The following is a 17,956-nucleotide window of genomic DNA, read 5'->3' as shown; positions in this document are numbered from 1 at the left end:
AAATTGTAATGTACCTAACCTCAATTCCGCACAGTAAATCCAGCACTAACCAAGATCACGGGTGCAATGCCAGATAATAGTATCTGTATACTCCTGACTATAATTTAATGTATGCAAAATGGGTGTCAAATGGCCCTTACTCCATTTTGTGGCGCTGCAATGTGAAAAATGAGCCAATGGCTTTATAACTGAGGTTCAATTACAAAGCAAAATAATGAGATAGAGCAAAATACTGCAGCTGCTAGAAATCTGAAATGAAATCAGAAAGTGCTGGTAAAACTCAGCTTACCTCGCAGCGTCTATGGAGAGGAAAATAAATGTTTTGAAGAAGGGTCATATTTGACTGAGTTTTTCCAGCACTTTCTTTTTTTAAATTACAAAACAGTAAGCCCTGCCACAGAAGCGGGTGTATTGCCATACAGCTACTAGTGAATCTTGCCCTAACTTACCTTACTGCACCCAAGTGGTTATTAGTAATTGGACAATACTTGCCTTGGTGTTGCCAAGATGCCCAGCTGGCACTGCCAGTTGACATGTGCACTGCCAGGGTGCCAGGTTGCCAATTTTTTGCACGTGCTATCGGGCTGGTGTCCTGCGTGGGTGTTGGGAGGGGTGCAGGGGAGGGGGGTTTCGAGGACCCTCCAATAGTGCTTTCGGGCTGGGGTGAGGGGGTCGGAGATCACTTCTGGGGCCATTTGAAAATGGCGTCCCGATCTCTTGCTACACTGGGGAGTTCTGCTGAGCGGAAATGGGATATTGTTCCCATTTGGTTGAATCGAACCCAAAATTCCTAAACACATCAGCCACCTGCTGGTCACTCTGCCCCTGTACAATTTGTACACACATTTTCACCCTTGTAGTTTGGTCTTTACTGTGTATAAACCCTTCTCTTGTCCTCCAGTCTCGGATTTAGTTGTTCCTTTCTAAAGATTTATAGCCCTAACCTGGCTTTCCACTTAGCCCCCAAGATAATGATTTGGTGTAGCCCAGTTTATTACAATGAAAACATCTAATTTTCCTCATATCTCTCATTCCCTCAGCACCATCTTTTTTTATTTTGAGGTAAAGTCTCCTTGGGATTTTCAACCACTCCCTCTCTTGCTTTATTGTCTTTTCTCACACCTTCCCATTTTCTATCTTTCTCAGATTTAAAAGTGTGACAAAAAAGGCTTTGACCTATGAACCAACGCATAGTCGTCAGCAAGCTCCACATTTGTCTTGTGGTTTTAACTAATTGTTCCTCCATGTAATTTTTTATCACTACAGGTAATGAATCTTTAAATTCTTCCAACAGAATTACTTCTCTAAGGGCCTCATAGGTTGCTTCTATTTATAATGCTCCCACCCGCCTATCAAAATTACTTTGCTTAACACTTTCAAACTCAATATAAGTCTGCCTAGACTGTTTCCTTACATTTCAAAACTATTATCTGTAAGCTTCCAATACTAACTCAAAGCAATCAATGTAACTTTATTCACTGTATCGTACTCCCCAGCCATTTCCTCTGATGGAGACACATAGGGCGGGATCCTCTGTTTCTGAGAAGTGTTGATGCCAATTCAGAATTCATGGACTTTCACGACAGAAAAACTGGCACCACATCTGGACCGATTCCGCTACTATTAAGTGGCTAGCACCGGTGCCATGTGGAACGCAATCGATTCCAATGAAAAATGGTGCGGGATTTGCTGGGTCTGTGATTGACATGGGAGGTTGATAAGCAGCAGCCACACATACACATTACAGTCCCCACACACACTCATCCCAGCCAACCAGATGGCACTGGAGTGTGCCCATGCACTGATCGGTCGATTGGGGCCAGAGGGCACCCGGGGGGGGGGGGGGAACCAGGGAGGACACCTATACGTCCCATGGCACTAAGTTCAAAGGGGGCTGTTAGCGGCGTACGCAACTGCATGGCTGCCTTGCCAGCTGCGCCAACGGTGTTCCGTGCCCGTCCACCCCAACCCCATACCCACTCCCCGCTACTCCCCCGGCCCTGCTGCCAGCAAACAACGCGCAACTGAGAAACACATAGCTCGGGGACCGGAGAATCCAGCCCACTGTCTTTAACAGTTCAATATAAGTTAGAGGTATTAATGATCAAATGGCATTGTGCTCTGGTCAAATCACACCATGAATACTGTAACCAGTTTTGGTTGCCAAGAAGCAATTTAGCCTAGCACAGAATTTCTGTAAACCAAGAAAACTACCCAGAGCTGGCTAAAAATAATAAGTTCCAATGCAATGTTCTCTTTCTCCTGCCAATTAAAAAAACCCAATACATTTGCCAAAATCTAAAATGGTTTGGTCAGAATTCTTGCTTAATTGGATTTAATTGACAATTGTTCACAGGAAATCCATGCTGGGTATTCAGAATCTCCAGTACTCATATTTTCAAGTTTAGCTCAGATTTTAACTATCCAAGAGTCAACAATATACCATCTGTTCAGCGTGTTACGACAGGGTGAGGAAGAATGAGCTGGGGCGCCCCTTTTTATTCAACCCTCTCGACTGGTTGGAACAAAGGTTTGTTTAAAATTCTTTCCCAATGGAAATCTTTTTCGAATGCAAACATATTTACTTTCCTATAAGGTGCCAATCAAACCAGCTTCTCTTGAGTCAACATCCAAGGAAATATAATCAAAGCCTTGAAACATACACACAGGACAGAAATAAGAAAGTTAGGAGTCCAAATATAAGTTAAAAAGAATATATGAATATGTCGTTCACTTGTCTGTGAGGGTGGTACTCTGATGGTGGTACTTTGCAGCCATTAAGTTGGGTGATTCCAGTTGAAATTTAGAGCTGTCCTTGTCTGTTTTGCAACCTATTGGAGACACTTATTGGCTTACCCCCAGAGGGAGAGATAACCTGCTTGTCTCTGCAGTGGTGACTGAGGAGACTGTCCTATTTCTTCCTGCTTGAGGTCTGTCTCTACTAAAATACATTTGCCTCCAGTGAGAGAGAGAGAGATCGCCTTCTTTTCTCTGCAGGGCTGACTTAGACTGTTGATCCTTCTTGCTTCTGTCACTGCCAACCACTGGTCTTCAGCTAGTTTTAACCCATTTTCTCGTTGTGTTCCTGGGAGGGGGAAATAGGCATGTCTTGCATACACAGTCCATTTTGCTTTCAACTCAGAAACCTTATCACACAGTCTGAGATATACAGGAGATGGGTTTATAGATGTCATATGAGTTGTAAGAAACAGTCTGATTTGTTTTCACAAACACAGGAGACGAAAGCCCAGCTTTTTGCATTTTCCACACCTTTCTTTCAAGTGTTCCTGTTTGAAATGGTCCTTGACACCTCTTCTGTGTAAAATGCCATGTTCTCAGCACAGATCTGCAGTATAACCAATGTAGGAATTTTCCAGAAAGTGGTCACTTTTCAGTATTAGCTGTCAGTGCCTTTCTTGTATTTTTTTAAAACGCAGGTCTTCCTTAAAAAGTCTAATATTCCCGCAGGTGTTTAGCGAAGCTGTAGCTAATTTTCGTGACAAGAGGGCTGATTTCGAGACATATTTGCGTGCCTCCATTTTTGCAGTTGAATTAACTTGTATTTGCATAAAAACAGGACATTTTTGTCACAAGCTTAGAAAGCTAGCTTCAATCTAAAAACTGTAAAACGTCTGTGACAATAATTTGCTAAAAATATTTCCATTTGAAATTACTTAATGGTCTTTCCAGCTGATATTACAACAATATCTGTTATTAAAGAAAAGCTAGAAACCATTGAAATGTGAAATAAACTAGTGAACTGTATTATGATACAAAGTGGGCGGAATTCTCCGAACCCCCGCCGGGTTGGAGAATCGGCACGTGCCGTGCTAATCGCGTCATGCCGTCCCGGCATCGGAGTGGGGTATACGCCGGTCGAGGTATGCACCGAATCTCCGGCATGGGCTAGCGCGCCGATTCTCCAGGCCGGATGGGCCGAGCGGCCGTCAACAAAAATCCGAGTCCCGCCGGCGCCGTTCTAACATCCTCTGAGCTGGCGGAACCTCAGCGTTGAAGGGTCCAGGTGTGGCCTGTGGGTTGGGGAGGGGGGGTCCGACACCAGGGGAGGGCCTCCGTAGTGGCCTGGTCCACGATCGGGGCCCACCGATCGGCGGGCCGGCCTCTCTGCCCCCCCGCCTCCTTTTCTCCGCGCTGGCTCCTGTAGCCCTCCGCCATTTGGCGTCAGGGCCACCGCGGGGAAGAAGGCCACTCCGCATGCGCTTGTTGACACCGGCACAACTGCGCATGCACTAGTTGGCGTCGGCTCAACTGCGCATGCGCGGACGCCGCAGCGCCGCGTTGGGGCCGGGATCGGCAGCTGGGGCAGCGGAGGCCGTTCCAGCACCATCCTAGCCCCCTGTGGGCCGCAGAATGGGGTCCCGGAACGGGCGCCAACGCCGGAGTAAAACACTCCCGTTTTTATAATAATGATCGCTTATTGTCACGTGTAGGCTTCAATGAAGTTACTGTGAAAAGCCACTAGTCGCCACATTCCCGCACCTGTTCCCGGAGGCTGGAATAGGAATTGAACCCGTGCTGCTAGCCTTGTTCTGCATTACAAGCCAGCTGTTTAGCCCACTAAGCTAAACCAGCCCCGTTTGCTAAACCAGCCCCGTTTTACTCTGGCGTCGGCACTTAGTCGCCCGTTTGGAGAATCGCAATATCTGTGAGCTGTTACTTCAGGATGAAGCCCAAAGGAATATGTAACTCATGCAGTTCTCCATTTGATGCAATAAATAGCCCACTGTGTACGATATAAACAAATATATAATATCAATCTCAATGTTCTCTCCCTTACATAAAGGGAAGAACAGATTAAACAAAATACATATAAGGGTAAACTTTCAGGTCCCATCAACCGCAGGAACTGGCATGGGTGGGACGGAAAATTAGGTGGACTATTTAAAGGTCCCTCGACCTTGGGCAGGAATTGTGACCGGAAAAATTAGGCTATAAAGTGATAAATTCTATTCACCTTACGAAAGTATGTATGTCCAAATATTAATATAGAAATGTTGAATGCATTCATGTTAAATTCCTTCGTCTGTTACTTCAGCTGAAGGCAATGATATGACCATTCCTCGAGTGTGCTTAGAAGGTGGATATTCAATACGGACAAGATGAAATGATTTTGTGCTCTCCTTCATTGATTACCTGCCCAACTGATAATTCTACTTTCATTAGAGATGCCAAGCGAGGATTTGCACTATAGATAGCAGTGCAATTTTTATACTTGATTCAAACTGATACTAAAAAAAAAATCAAAAATTACCTTTAAAAAATCACTCACAAACATGTAAACAAATGTCAATATTTTTAATCTCATTGCTCACCGTAATGAAAAGGCCAGGCCACAGGCTGAATTTAATGTAGGCGACGGGAGTCTCTCCCACCGACTGAAGAGCAGGCGAGACCCCAGCGTCACCTCTTCGAGTGAAGACCCATGGCTGGTAGGCAGTGGTGGGCCTTCCCTGAGATCATGGACCCCAGAGACCCTTGCCTACTGAGAGATACTGGCCAATCAGAGGCCAGCAGATCTCCATTGCTCAGTCGGGGCTGCTGATAGAAATCACCCAGCTGAAGCCCAGGATCACCGAGGGACCTAGGCACAGCGTGTGATGGCAGTAGGGTGTCACACGGTGGGAGTCACGGGGGAGAAAGGAGTGGGTCAGCAGCAAGCCTCCAAGCAACTTCAATGGACTCTCTGCATGGACTCCCTTCCACCGCTGGGTTAATATAGGTTGCAGCATTTGTTGTTATTGAAGTCTGATATCTAACAACTGGGAAGATCTTGAGGTGTATTTCCTTCACTATATTGATCAATACAGTAGAACACAGTAGAATATGAAGCATGGTTCCCTGCTTAGAATATACATCTACTTTATCTGCTGAAATTAATGAATAGAGAAATTGTCACAAGTGGAGAAGTTATACAAATTTTAAAGGAGACATAAATCAATAGGAGAGACTATGCTGAAGGGAAAGAATACATCATTTTCTAAAATGAAAAGGATGAAGAAATTAATGTTGATGGAATAATGGTATTTAAATTGAAGTCCATTTCAACACTCTTTTAGGTTTGATGTAAAGTCAAATGGCTGTATACACAGCAAAATCTGGGTCAGTGGTCAAACTACAGAGCCCTTGGGCGAGATTCTCCGACCCCCCGCTGGGTCGGAGAATCGCCGGGGGCTGGCGTGAATCCCGCCCCCGCCGGTTGCCGAAGTCCCTGGCACCGGAGATTCAACGGGGGCGGGAATCGCGCCGCGCCGGTTGGTGGGCCCCCCCGCGCGATTCTCCGGCCCGGATGGGCCGAAGTCCCGCCACTAAAATGCCTGTCCCGCCGGCATAAATTGAACCACCTACCTTACCGGCGGGACAAGGTGGCGCTGACGAGCTCCGGGGTCCTGGGGGGGGGGCGCAGGGCGATCTGGCCCCGGGGGGTGCCCCCACGGTGGCCTGGCCCGCGATCGGGGCCCACCAATCTGTGGGCGGGCCTGTGCCGTGGGGGCACTCTTTCCCTTCAGCCTCCGCCACGGTCTCCACCTTGGCGGAGGCATAAGAGCTCCCTCCACAGCGCATGCATGGGAAGCTGTCAGCGGCCGCTGACGCTCCCGTGCATGCGCCGCCCGGAGATGTCATTTCCGCGCCAGCTGGCGGGGCACCAAAGGCCTTTTCCGCCAGCTGGCGGGGCGGAATTTCGTCCGGCACCTTTGGGGCGGCGCGATGCCCGTCTGATTTGCGCCGTTTTGGGCGCCAGTCGGCGGACATCACGCCGTTTCCGGAGAATGTCGCCCCTTATTTCAGTTCTGATGAAAGATCATAGGCTAAATTCTCCCCAAACGGCGCGATGTCCGCCGACTGGCGCCCAAAACGGTGCCAATCAGACGGGCATCACGCCGCCCCAAAGGTGCGGAATGCACCGCATCTTTGGGGGTCGAGCCCCAACATTCAGGGGCTAGGCCGGCGCCGGAGGGATTTCCGCCCCGCCAGCTGGCGGAAAAGGCCTTTGTTGCCCCGCCAGCTGGCGCGGAAATGACATGTCGGGGTGGCGCATGCGCGGGAGGGTCAGCGGCCGCTGACAGTTTCCCGCGCATGCGCAGTGGGGAGAGTCTCTTCCGCCTCCGCCATGGTGGAGACCGTTGCGGAGGCGAAAGGGAAAGAGTGCCCCCACGGCACAGGCCCGCCCGCGGATCGGTGGGCCCCGATCGCGGGCCAGGCCACCGTGGGGGCACCCCCCAGTGCCAGATTGCCCCGCGTCACCCCCAAGACCCCGGAGCCCGCCCACACCGCCTTGTCCCGCTGGTAAATAGGTACTCTAATTTACACCGGCGGGACAGGCAATTTATTGGCGGGACTTCGGCCCATCCGGGCCAGAGAATCCAGCGGGGGGGCCCGTCAACCGGCGCGGCCCGATTCCCGCCCCCACCGAATATCCGGTACCGGAGACTTCGGCAACCGGCGGTGGCGGGATTCACGGCGGCCAACGGCCATTCTCCGACCCGCTGGGGGGTCGGAGAATGACGCCCCATTGATTTGGATCACCAACTGTTTTTCTCTCCACAGGTGTTGTCAGAAGTGCTGAGTATTTATAGCATTTTCTGGCTTACTTTCAGATTTCCAGCATCCACTGTATTTTGCTTTTAAATACATTTAGATTTTCAATCGAGTAAAGTTACCTGAAAAATGACTTTATCATCTCCAGACTCTTACCCCAATTTACAGAACATCTTTCTCCTCTCCCTCTTTTATGTCCTCTCGTCTAGCATTGCTCCGATCTGTGATTTGTCATCAAAAGTAAGGGAACATGGCCCCTGTCTACTGTCACTTTAACCAGAATGATTCCAGAAATGTAAACAATGATTCAGGAGGCATTTAAATGGCAGGAATTTTTCCACTTGGAACAGAAAAGGCTGAGAGGAAAGTTAATAGATCCTGTCTGTCAAATTTCTCTAAACTGCTGAAATTTATCTTTGGCTCCCTGACAAACCGGTTGGCCAGTTTTAAAGCAGCCACAGATACCTGCAGTTTGTTCACTGGAAGAATCCTGACACAACGAAATTCAAGGCCGCAGTCGTTCTTGTAGCTACCTTAGGCACTCTGGCCTTGGTCTGAGGCTACAGGTCTGGCTGCATAACGTGACAGAATTTTGTGAGTGCCTCCTTCATAAAATGTAATTAACATGTACACTACTCCTGTTTTCCTTTGAGAGGAGAGAAGTTGGTAATAATTACACTCCACCAACATTATGCGCTGACTGATGTCACAGCCTCCCTGCTCTTCATACAGTCAACATATGTCTCAAACACCAGCACTACTGACCTCCACAAAATGACAGCTGGTACAGGCTACACAGCATGGTTGTTGCAGGTCAATTAGTCCCAAGGACATCACTTCAGTAATTCCTCGGGGTAGTTTCCTAGGGCCAACCATCTTGAGCTGCTTCTTCAATGACCATCCCTCCAGCATAAGGTCAAAAATGCTCAACGATGATTGCACTGTGTTACATAGAATTACATAGAATTTACAGTGCAGAAGGAGGCCATTTGGCCCATCAAGTCTGCACTGGCTCTTGGAAAGAGCACCCCACCCAAGTCCACACCTCCATCCAACCCCCATAACCCTGTGACCCCACCCAGCACTAAGGGCAATTTTGGGCACTAAGGGCAATTTAGGTTGGCCAATCCACATAACCTGCACATCTTTGGACTGTGGGAGGAAACCGGAGCACCCGGAGGAAACCCATGCAGACACGGGGAGAACGTGCAGACTCCACACAGGCAGTGACCCAGCGGGGAATCGAACCTGGGACCCTGCAGCTGTGAAGCAATTGTGCTAACCACCATGCTACCGTGCTGCCCTGTTGAGTATCATTTGTGACCCATCACCGTTGACCTGAAATCTAATGGGACAAGCCATATAAATATTGTGGCTACAAAATTAGGTCAGAGACTTGGAATTCTGTTGCGAGTAACTCATTCCCTGTCTCTCCAAAGACTCTCATCTTCTACAAGTCACAAGTGTTATGGAATGCTTTCCACTTCCCTGGATATCAGTGCAACCCCATCCACTTACTCTCCCATCTACAACCTTACTTTGAAACCTCTACCACTAGGAGGAGAAGGATGGAATATGCATGGGAACAATATCATTGCAAATTCCTCTCCAAGTCACACACCATCCAGTCTTTAAACTTCATTCTTTCATTGTCGCTGGATCAGACACCAGGAATGTCCTTCCGAACTGCACTATGGGATTATCTATATCATAAATACAGCAGTGGTTTGAGAAGGCAACTCACCACCACCTTATCGAGGACAATAAGGGGCAAGCAACACACATCCCATGAATTAATACAACCAAATCAATGGTATTCCCTATTGTGCTGGCAGCGCTCCCATGCCCTTGGATTTCCTGGAGGCGTGGGGTGGCCACAATGGGAAGTCTCATTGGAAGATGATGGGAAGGGTTAGTCTGCTGCCGGCAAGGATACGCCACCCAGGAAATCTTGGTTGGCAGACCAGAGAATTTCTCTCTCCAAACATAAATATAAAGGTTTTCCTCCCCTTTACAATGACGGAGTATTGGGCATACACATTATTTAAATTACAGATCCCCAAACAATTACTTCATAAGCTTCAGTGTTGAGTTTTTAATTTTCTCGAGGCCGTGCTTTTTGAAGCTTTTGTCAGCTTTTGCTGTTAGCATCGGAAATGGATCAACGCTCGGTGCCGATCTAATTTTCTCCCCAACATTGGATTCTTTGCCTCTTCAGGAACTCCGCTACTGGCTGTGTGATGGGAAGAATTTTGCCTATTGTGTGGAATGTGGAAGTTGGCTGTATGAAGATGTGCCAAACACGTGACGTTTTGAAGATAAATTCTGGCTGCCACTTATTAGGATCCCAGTAAAGGCCAATATCTTTTAAAAAGATGTTTGAATTTCTGGTGTCTGACTGAAAGGACACAAAACAAGATTTCAAGTTTTAAGACTTTTACTGTAACAAACAAACTAAAAGCAACATGAAATAAACAATATTTAGATGACAACTTATACTCTAAACTACACATTACAAATTCCCCATTTAATTTTTAATAGAACTGAAAAACTCCTGCTATATATAGTCATACTTTACACTGTCCCTTCATTCTCCAGGAACCAGTAAAAAATTATTCAGAGGTCCTGATGGTTTGTTTCCTGCCTCATTTCTCACCTGAGTAACTTTTAATCCTGGAAATGACTTAAACTGTGACGAGATTCCTTCCTTGAGCCTAGGCTAGGCAAATCTTCTAGCCTCTTTTATATCCTTATGAAATTGGTCTCTTCAATCTGAGAGTAATTGCCCACCCACATCTGGAATGAGGGCAGTCCAAACGTTTCCCAATGACTGTCTAACTTGGTGATGAAGGGTGATCATTGCAGGGTAAGGTCCAATCATGTATCTCAACTAATTTTCTACAAGCACAAGGAGAGTGCAGAATGCAGGCATCAGACAACCTGCCCGATGGCCCCTCTTTGACAAGAAAGAGCACATGGTGGGAGGTAGAGATACCCGGTCCGCCTCTCACCTAACCACTAGGTGATCACTAGATGGATCGCAGTGATTGTGTGCAGGTCTGAGTGCATTTCCGGCATAAGCTGCCAGAGTCACAATGTCAGGCAGAATATGGATGGACACTTCCATTCTTCATTCTAATCTGGTGACTGCCTCTGGCAAATCTGCCAGCTGTTCCCCTGATTACCTTTGGAGCTCCAACATTTTCCTGAGGGATTATGCCAGAGACTTGTACATCAGAGTCAGTCTCAAGAGAGATTTGGCCTCTAGCAGTGGCTGTCACTGTCTCTGCCTGCATTGGGCATGTTTCTGTGCTGTGCTCACCAATTGGTGACCCCAGCCTGGTTCGTGAACTGGGACGTACTGGAGTGTGTGACTCTGTGTTGATGGAGCTTGCAGGGGAACGCAGCAACAGATCTTCATCGGATGTTTCCTCAGTCTCCTAATCCAAGGTGCTCTTGGGACTGGGGCTGATGGGCTGGCTCGCAGTATGTTTCCTCCTTTTCTTGCTGCTGGCTGTAATAAAGAGAAGAGATAATTAGTTATTGGCTAGACAACCGCCTAAATTAAATAGCACTCACAGTATCAGCGGTTGGGCAATTACTACTGGATGGAGTTTCACTGGCTTATTGGGAGACACTGATCTCACCCTTCAGTGCAGTAATGATCCCTGCCTTCACCAGTCACCTGCTCCTCGAAGTGGATGAGTGGCTTCAACTCTTTCAGCCTTCCTAAAGCCTGGGATCTCTCCTTATTGTTGCATGCAATCTTGTCCTGCGAAAAGACAGATGGATAGACTGTGAGCAGCATAGGTGCAAGATCAAATGATGAGCATACGAGCCTGCTGTGTGTGGTGAGTCTACTTAAGGGATGAAGAAGTTATATGTGCAGGATGATGATGTTAAAGTTTGTATGAGAGGATCAGTGGAGATGTCCCTTCTGCTAGTCGTGTGTTAGTTCCCTGTGGATTGTAACCATGCAAATGCCTGAAGGCCTTATGAGAATGCGAGTTCACAGTGAGGAGAAGGTTGACTTGGTGGAGAGGATGTGGTCATTCATCCTCTTCCTGTACTGCAGCGAAGCCCTCTTCTGAGCTCCCTATATGATGGCCTCCCTGCCGACCTCCCCACAAACTGGCGTGGTGAGGCTGATGGATCTCCTGCTGCCATCCCTGGGGTAGAGGACACCTTGCTGGCTCTGAATTCACTTGTCACTGACTTTGGGTGCATGGGGCTTGTTTATCCTTGGGGCCATCACTCCTCACAACAGTTCTATCTAACGCTTGCATGGTCCAAATTCCCAATTGCTTAATCAAATTACTAGATAACTGAAAATTTTGGTGCAAAGAAAAAAATCTCCTTTGAGTTAACAGGGGTGGACTGCTTTACAATCCTTCCCACTGGCTGAGTTAGATCGATTTCTGACAGTAAAATGTATTTGAGGCCACAATCAGATCAACCATACATCTTATCGAATGGCAGAGCTGGCTTGAAGGGCCAAATGGTGCACTCCAGCTCTTGAATCATATGTTCCCATGTTTCTACGATCCGTTTTTAAGCTAAATTCTGTTGGCTGCTATATGTTGATTTCCTTTATCAGTGATCTACTTCAGTGTACATTTACTTTACGTACATATACAATCTCACTCAAGGACATAATAGTTAATTCAGACTTTCATATATCAGTATGTTATTGTGGCTGCCACAGAGGACCATATTTCTTCAATGATTCAGTGTTCTTTGGCCAGATATTCATACAATAGACTCATTGAACTCTTTTATTCAATTATTTTGTGAGGCGTGGAGCACTTGGCTTCAGAGTGTTGTTTGTGTCAGAAATTGTATGCAAATGGGTCAGAGGCTCCATTTCAAAACATATGATTGTGGCGATCATCTGCAACCAGTTCCTCAATAGGCTGTAATATTGCTCATCGCTCATCCAGCCTTAAGAAATGACCATTGTGTCGACTGATTTTTCAATCTGTATTGACCATATCTGTGTATGTGCAGCACAGAGTGGAAAGTGAGGTTTCTGCTACATTAGGTGTGCAGGAAGAGATGCATCAAATGAGCTCTAACTTGGCTGCTTGCTTCTATTTAAAACTTAGCAAAAATACATAGTGAGCATATTTGTATGAGAGCATCAACATCATTCATTGTCAAAATAATTTAAAATAAGTTTTATAAAATCAAAGAAAATTGCAATACAGGAAAAACAATTCACATCTGTGCTAACACTTTGAAAGAACAGGCATGCTCAGTCCCATATTTGGTCCATGTAAAAGTGCTGGGTTCCCAAATAATGGTGACCAAGGACTTACAACAAACAATAGTTTATTCACCAGTTGAGCAGCTATGACATATTTACACTCTGCTTGCACTCTGGGGAGAACTCCCATGCTTCTGCCTTGTGACTCCTTCACTAACCGGGTCAGCATGTCGTGGCCACTTGGTCTACAGTCCAGAACACCATAATTTTCTCATCCTCAAGAACGTATCAAACTCCTGTTCGCAATTTCTATGGAATCAGCCTCCAATACCTTTTCAAATAGAGCATTTTCCATGCTAACCACTCTGAGAAAATTCTCTCTCCATCTCCCCTCTAGACATTTTCCCAATTATTTTAAATCCACTTTCCAGAGGGAATATTTTTCCCCTGTTTACTCTATCAAAACCTCCCAACATCTTGAAAACCTCTATTAAGTCACCTCTTAACCATTTTTTTTACAAGAAAAGTAGTCCCTAGTTTTTCTCCTCGGAACTGAAATCCTGAATCCCGGGTAATATCCTGTTAAATCTCCTCTGTACCATTTCTAATGCCTTTACATCTTTCCTGAAATGTTGTTTCCAGAATTGTCCACAATACTCAAGCTGAGGCCAAGTCAGTGATTTGTAGCCTGATCTCTCTGCTTTCTCCCAAGATTCCCAATGGTCATTATGCCTCGCATAACAAAATCTAACCAGATCTCGCGAGACATTGCGATCTGGATGCCACCCTCAATGGGCGGGACCCAGCCTTTCATAGTTAAGAGAGCTTAAAAGTCCACTTAACTATGTCTACGTCAGATCAAATGGCCACCCGGCATCGACCTATATCTACCACTGCTGAGACGAACTCAGCCAGATGCCATTTAGCACTGGAACGGCACTTGGGAGGGGCCTTCCAGGCGATCGGAAGCTCCTAGGTGGTCAGCCTCTGGGCAGGGTGGGACCATGGCACTGCTGGTGCCCCCCATGGCACCTTGGCACTGCCAGCCTGGAAACATGGCAATGCCACCATGGCACCCTGGCTGTGCCACCTGGGTGCCAGCCTGGCACTGCTAGGGTGCCCAGGTGGCATTGCCAGACTTGAAGGGGCACTGACAGGGTGCCATGCTGGCACTGGGGATCAGGCCCGGGATTGCCCTATCCATGTGAGGTGGGGTACACCGAGGGGGGGGGGGGGGCTGAGGACCCCTTTAGGTGAGTTGGGGCATTTGGAGGGGGGTGTGCCACTGTTGGTTATTTCCAGCAGTGTTGGGAATAGCGCTACATGCGGTCTCGGAGAGGTTTCCCCCTCTGGGCGTTGAATAGCAACAAAGTGCCGTTAGATAGCGGGGCCTGACGGGAATGGCCCCACTAAACCTGTCCAGAACAGGCTCTAATTTCTTGTGGTTAAATCATGCCCACTCTGTTTTCAGATTAGTACTCCCAAAGTGCACCAATTAACACTTTTCTGCATTGAATTTCAACGACCATGTTTTGGCACATTTCTGCCGATCACCCTGAAGCTTAAAACTATCCTACTATCAATCTACTACTTTGCCGAGTTTCATATAATCGACAAACTTTATTATGCTGCTCCGTTCATCTATGGTTGGGTCATTTATAAAAATTGCGAAGTGTAATGGATCCAAAACTGAACCTTGGGGAACATCGCAGCAAAACACCCAGTCTGAAAAACATCTGTCAGTCAGCAACATATTTTCTTCCTGTAACTGAGCCAAATTTGCATCCATACCACCACTTTCCCCTACATTTCATGGGTTTCCATCTTCTTAACAAACCTCCGATGTAGCGATATAAACTGAAAATGCAGGAAAGCAGCAGGTCAGTCAACATCTCCAGAGCGGAACAGTCTGTTGTTATAGGACAATGATCCTTCATGAGAGAGGATTCCAATAATTTCTCCAGCTCCGATATTCAGCTGACTGGCCTATTATTTCTTGCTTTATCTCTACCCCTTCCTTCAATCTTGTGCAGCCATTCTCTTAAGAGTTTGGCAATATTTTCTTGATGTTCATTTGTTTTCGATTTTCCTAACAACAAAAGTGAAACCAAAGCGCAGAAAATTGTTTCAGTGTCTCAATCCCTTTGCTTAAAGCAGGTTTAGTTCCAAGCTGAAATTATATATCTCACAGAACATTTGTTCATCCCAAATGTCCGTCTCATTAAATTGTAACAATATTCCTTCACTAGAATAATTACTTGCCATTGTGTCTGGAGAGATTTTATCTTCTCTGATGCGCGATCAATTACAACAAGACGAGAGCAGAGAGTAATTGAGGCTTTATTACACAGAGATCTGTGGCCTCCTACAGCTGCTGCTGAAATGGCTGCAGTTCGGAGAGCACACACATTTATACTCCGCCTACTGGGCGGAGCCAGCGGGCAGGGATCTACCCCTGTACCTGTAGTACAGGGGCCTTACCATAATACCCTCGTATGCAGTGCAGTATATACCATATAATACAACAATGGTGACTACCACATTCACCCCTTGTTAAAAATGAGTCCAGCGGGGGTGGTGGAAAACTATTTACATACAGGTTGTCATATACATTTCAGAGAAGGTTACAAATTTAGACGGTCGGGTACCTTGATCCATCATTGAGAGCGCCGCAGTGCTGGTGGCAAGTCAGGCGTCGGCTCGGTCGTCGGTGACTCCGGGAGCGTGTCGACATCCTCTTCATCCCCGGGTGGGAACAAGGGGAGGACGGATTGTCCTGGAGCGGGGGCTGTGGTGGGGTGGGCTGGGGGAAGGGAGGGTGGCACCGGGGCAGATGGGGGGAGGACCCAGCTGGTGCCAGGTCCCTGAGGGAGACTGTGTCTTGGCAGCCGTAGGCGTACTGCGGGTTTGCGTGGAGTAGCTGTACTCTCTCAACCAACGGGTCCGCCTTGTGGAGCCACATGTGCTTGCGGAGGAGAACGGGTGCTGGAGATGCCAGCCATGTTGGGAGCGAAACCCCAGAGGTGGACTTCCTGGGGACGGCAAAGAGACATTCGTGGGGGGTTTCGTTAACCGCCGTGCACAGGAGCGACCAAATGGAGTGAAGGACGTCGGGGAGGACCTGCTGCCAGCGGGAAGCCGGGAGATTTCTGGACCGTAGGTGATGCTCGATCAATAACTCCAGAAGCGAGATTGGATGACAATTGAAGGCTTTATTGGACTAGATGTTTCCCTCAGCAGCGCAGGTACAGAATGTGGCTGCTAAGGAGACACAGACTCTTATACTCCGCCTTACTGGGTGGAACCAGCAGGCAGGCTTCACCAATGATCTTCATGTCTCAGGTATCTCCCACACCAATGGTCTAACAGCCTCAACCTAGGTACCGTAATACCCCTAATACAGACTACCACATTCACCCCCTGTTAAAAAAAGAGTCCGGCGGGGGTGGTGATCTCGCGTCATACAGTGGTAGAGGTTATGATGATACCCGTCGGTGGTACAGTGTTTTGCCTTATTACATGTCACAACTATTTACAGTATTAATTTTACATCTACATATCAGACTGAAGCAATTAGTCGATCGGGGGCCCTGGTCATCCTTTGTGATCATCGCAGTTTCGGCGGTGATGCAGGTGCCGGCTCGGGCATCCGTGACTCCGGGAGCGTGACTTTGGTTTCTTCATTCGCTTCATCACCCCTGGGTGGGACCAGTGGAAGAACCGATCCACCTGGAAAGAGGGCAGCCGTGGGGTGCGCAGGTGGGAGGGAGGGTGGGTTTGGTGGGGGGGGGGGGGATCCAGCGGGCGCCAGGTCCCGTAGGGAGACCGTATCCTGCCGGCCGTCGGGGTACGCCACGTAGGCGTACTGAGGGTTAGCGTGAAGGAGGTGGACCCTCTCTACCAATAGGTCCGACTTGTGCGCCCGCACATGTTTGCGGAGCAGAATGGGTCCAGGAGCTGCCAGCCAGGTTGGGAGCGAGGTCCCAGAGGAGGACTTCCTAGGGAAGACAAGGAGACGTTCTTGAGTTGTTTCGTTTGTCGTGGTACACAGCAGTGATCGGATGGAGTGGAGTGCATCGGGAAGGACCTCCTGCCAGTGGGAGACTGGGAGATTCTTGGACCGTAGGGCCAGTAGGACGGTCTTCCAGACCGTTCCGTTCTCCCTCTCTACCTGTCCGTTTCCCCGGGGGTTATAACTGGTCGTCCTGCTCGAGGCGATGCCCTTGCTGTGCAGGAATTGACGCAGTTCGTCGCTCATGAAGGAGGACCCCCTATCGCTGTGTATGTAGGCGGGGAAACCGAACAGGGTAAAGATACTGTGGAGGGCTTTTATGACGGTGGCTGCGGTCATGTCGGGGCAGAGAATGGCGAATGGGAACCGGGAGTATTCGACAATCATGTTCAGGAAGTACTTGTTGTGGTCGGTGGAGGGGAGGCGCCCTTTGAAGTCCATACTGAGGCGTTCAAAGGGACGGGAAGCCTTTATCAGGTGCGCTTTCTCTGGCCTGTAGAAGTGCGGCTTGCACTCCGCGCAGATTTGGCAGTTCCCGGTAGCGGTCCTGACCTCCTCGAGGAAGTAGGGCAGGTTGCGGGTCTTGATAAAATGGAAGAATCGAATGACCCTTGGGTGGCAGAGTTCCTCGTGGAGGCCCAGAGTCGGTCCAGTTGTGCGTTGGCACATGTGCCGTGGGATAGGGCATCAGGAGGCTTGTTTAGCTTCCCGGAACGATACAAGATCTCATAGTTGTAGATGGAGAGCTCGATCCTCCACCATAAGATCTTATCGTTCTTTATCTTGCCCTGTTGGTCAGTGAGGAGCGTGAATCTCCTGCTGGCCAGGTAATGCCTCCAGTGCCGCAATGCCTCTACAATGGCCTAGGCCTTCTTTTCAACGGAGGAATGACGGATTTCTGAAGCATGGCGGGTGCGTGAAAAGAAGGTCACGGGCCTGCCCGCTTGGTTGAGGGTGGCCGCCAGATCTACAGCGGACGTGTCGTTCTTGACTTGGAAGGGAAGGGATTCATCGATTGCGTGCATCGTGGCCTTTGCGATGTCCGCCTTTATGCAGCTGAAGGCCTGACGGGCCACTGCCGACAGGGGGAAAACTGAGGATGTGGATAAGTCCGCATAATTGGGGACCCACCGGGCATAATATGAAAAAAATCCCAGGCAGCGTTTCAGGGCCTTGGAGCA

The sequence above is a fragment of the Scyliorhinus torazame genome, chromosome 7, assembly GCF_047496885.1.
Source record: "Scyliorhinus torazame isolate Kashiwa2021f chromosome 7, sScyTor2.1, whole genome shotgun sequence".
Classification (NCBI taxonomy): domain Eukaryota; kingdom Metazoa; phylum Chordata; class Chondrichthyes; order Carcharhiniformes; family Scyliorhinidae; genus Scyliorhinus; species Scyliorhinus torazame.
Note: the sequence above shows the minus strand (reverse complement) of the source record.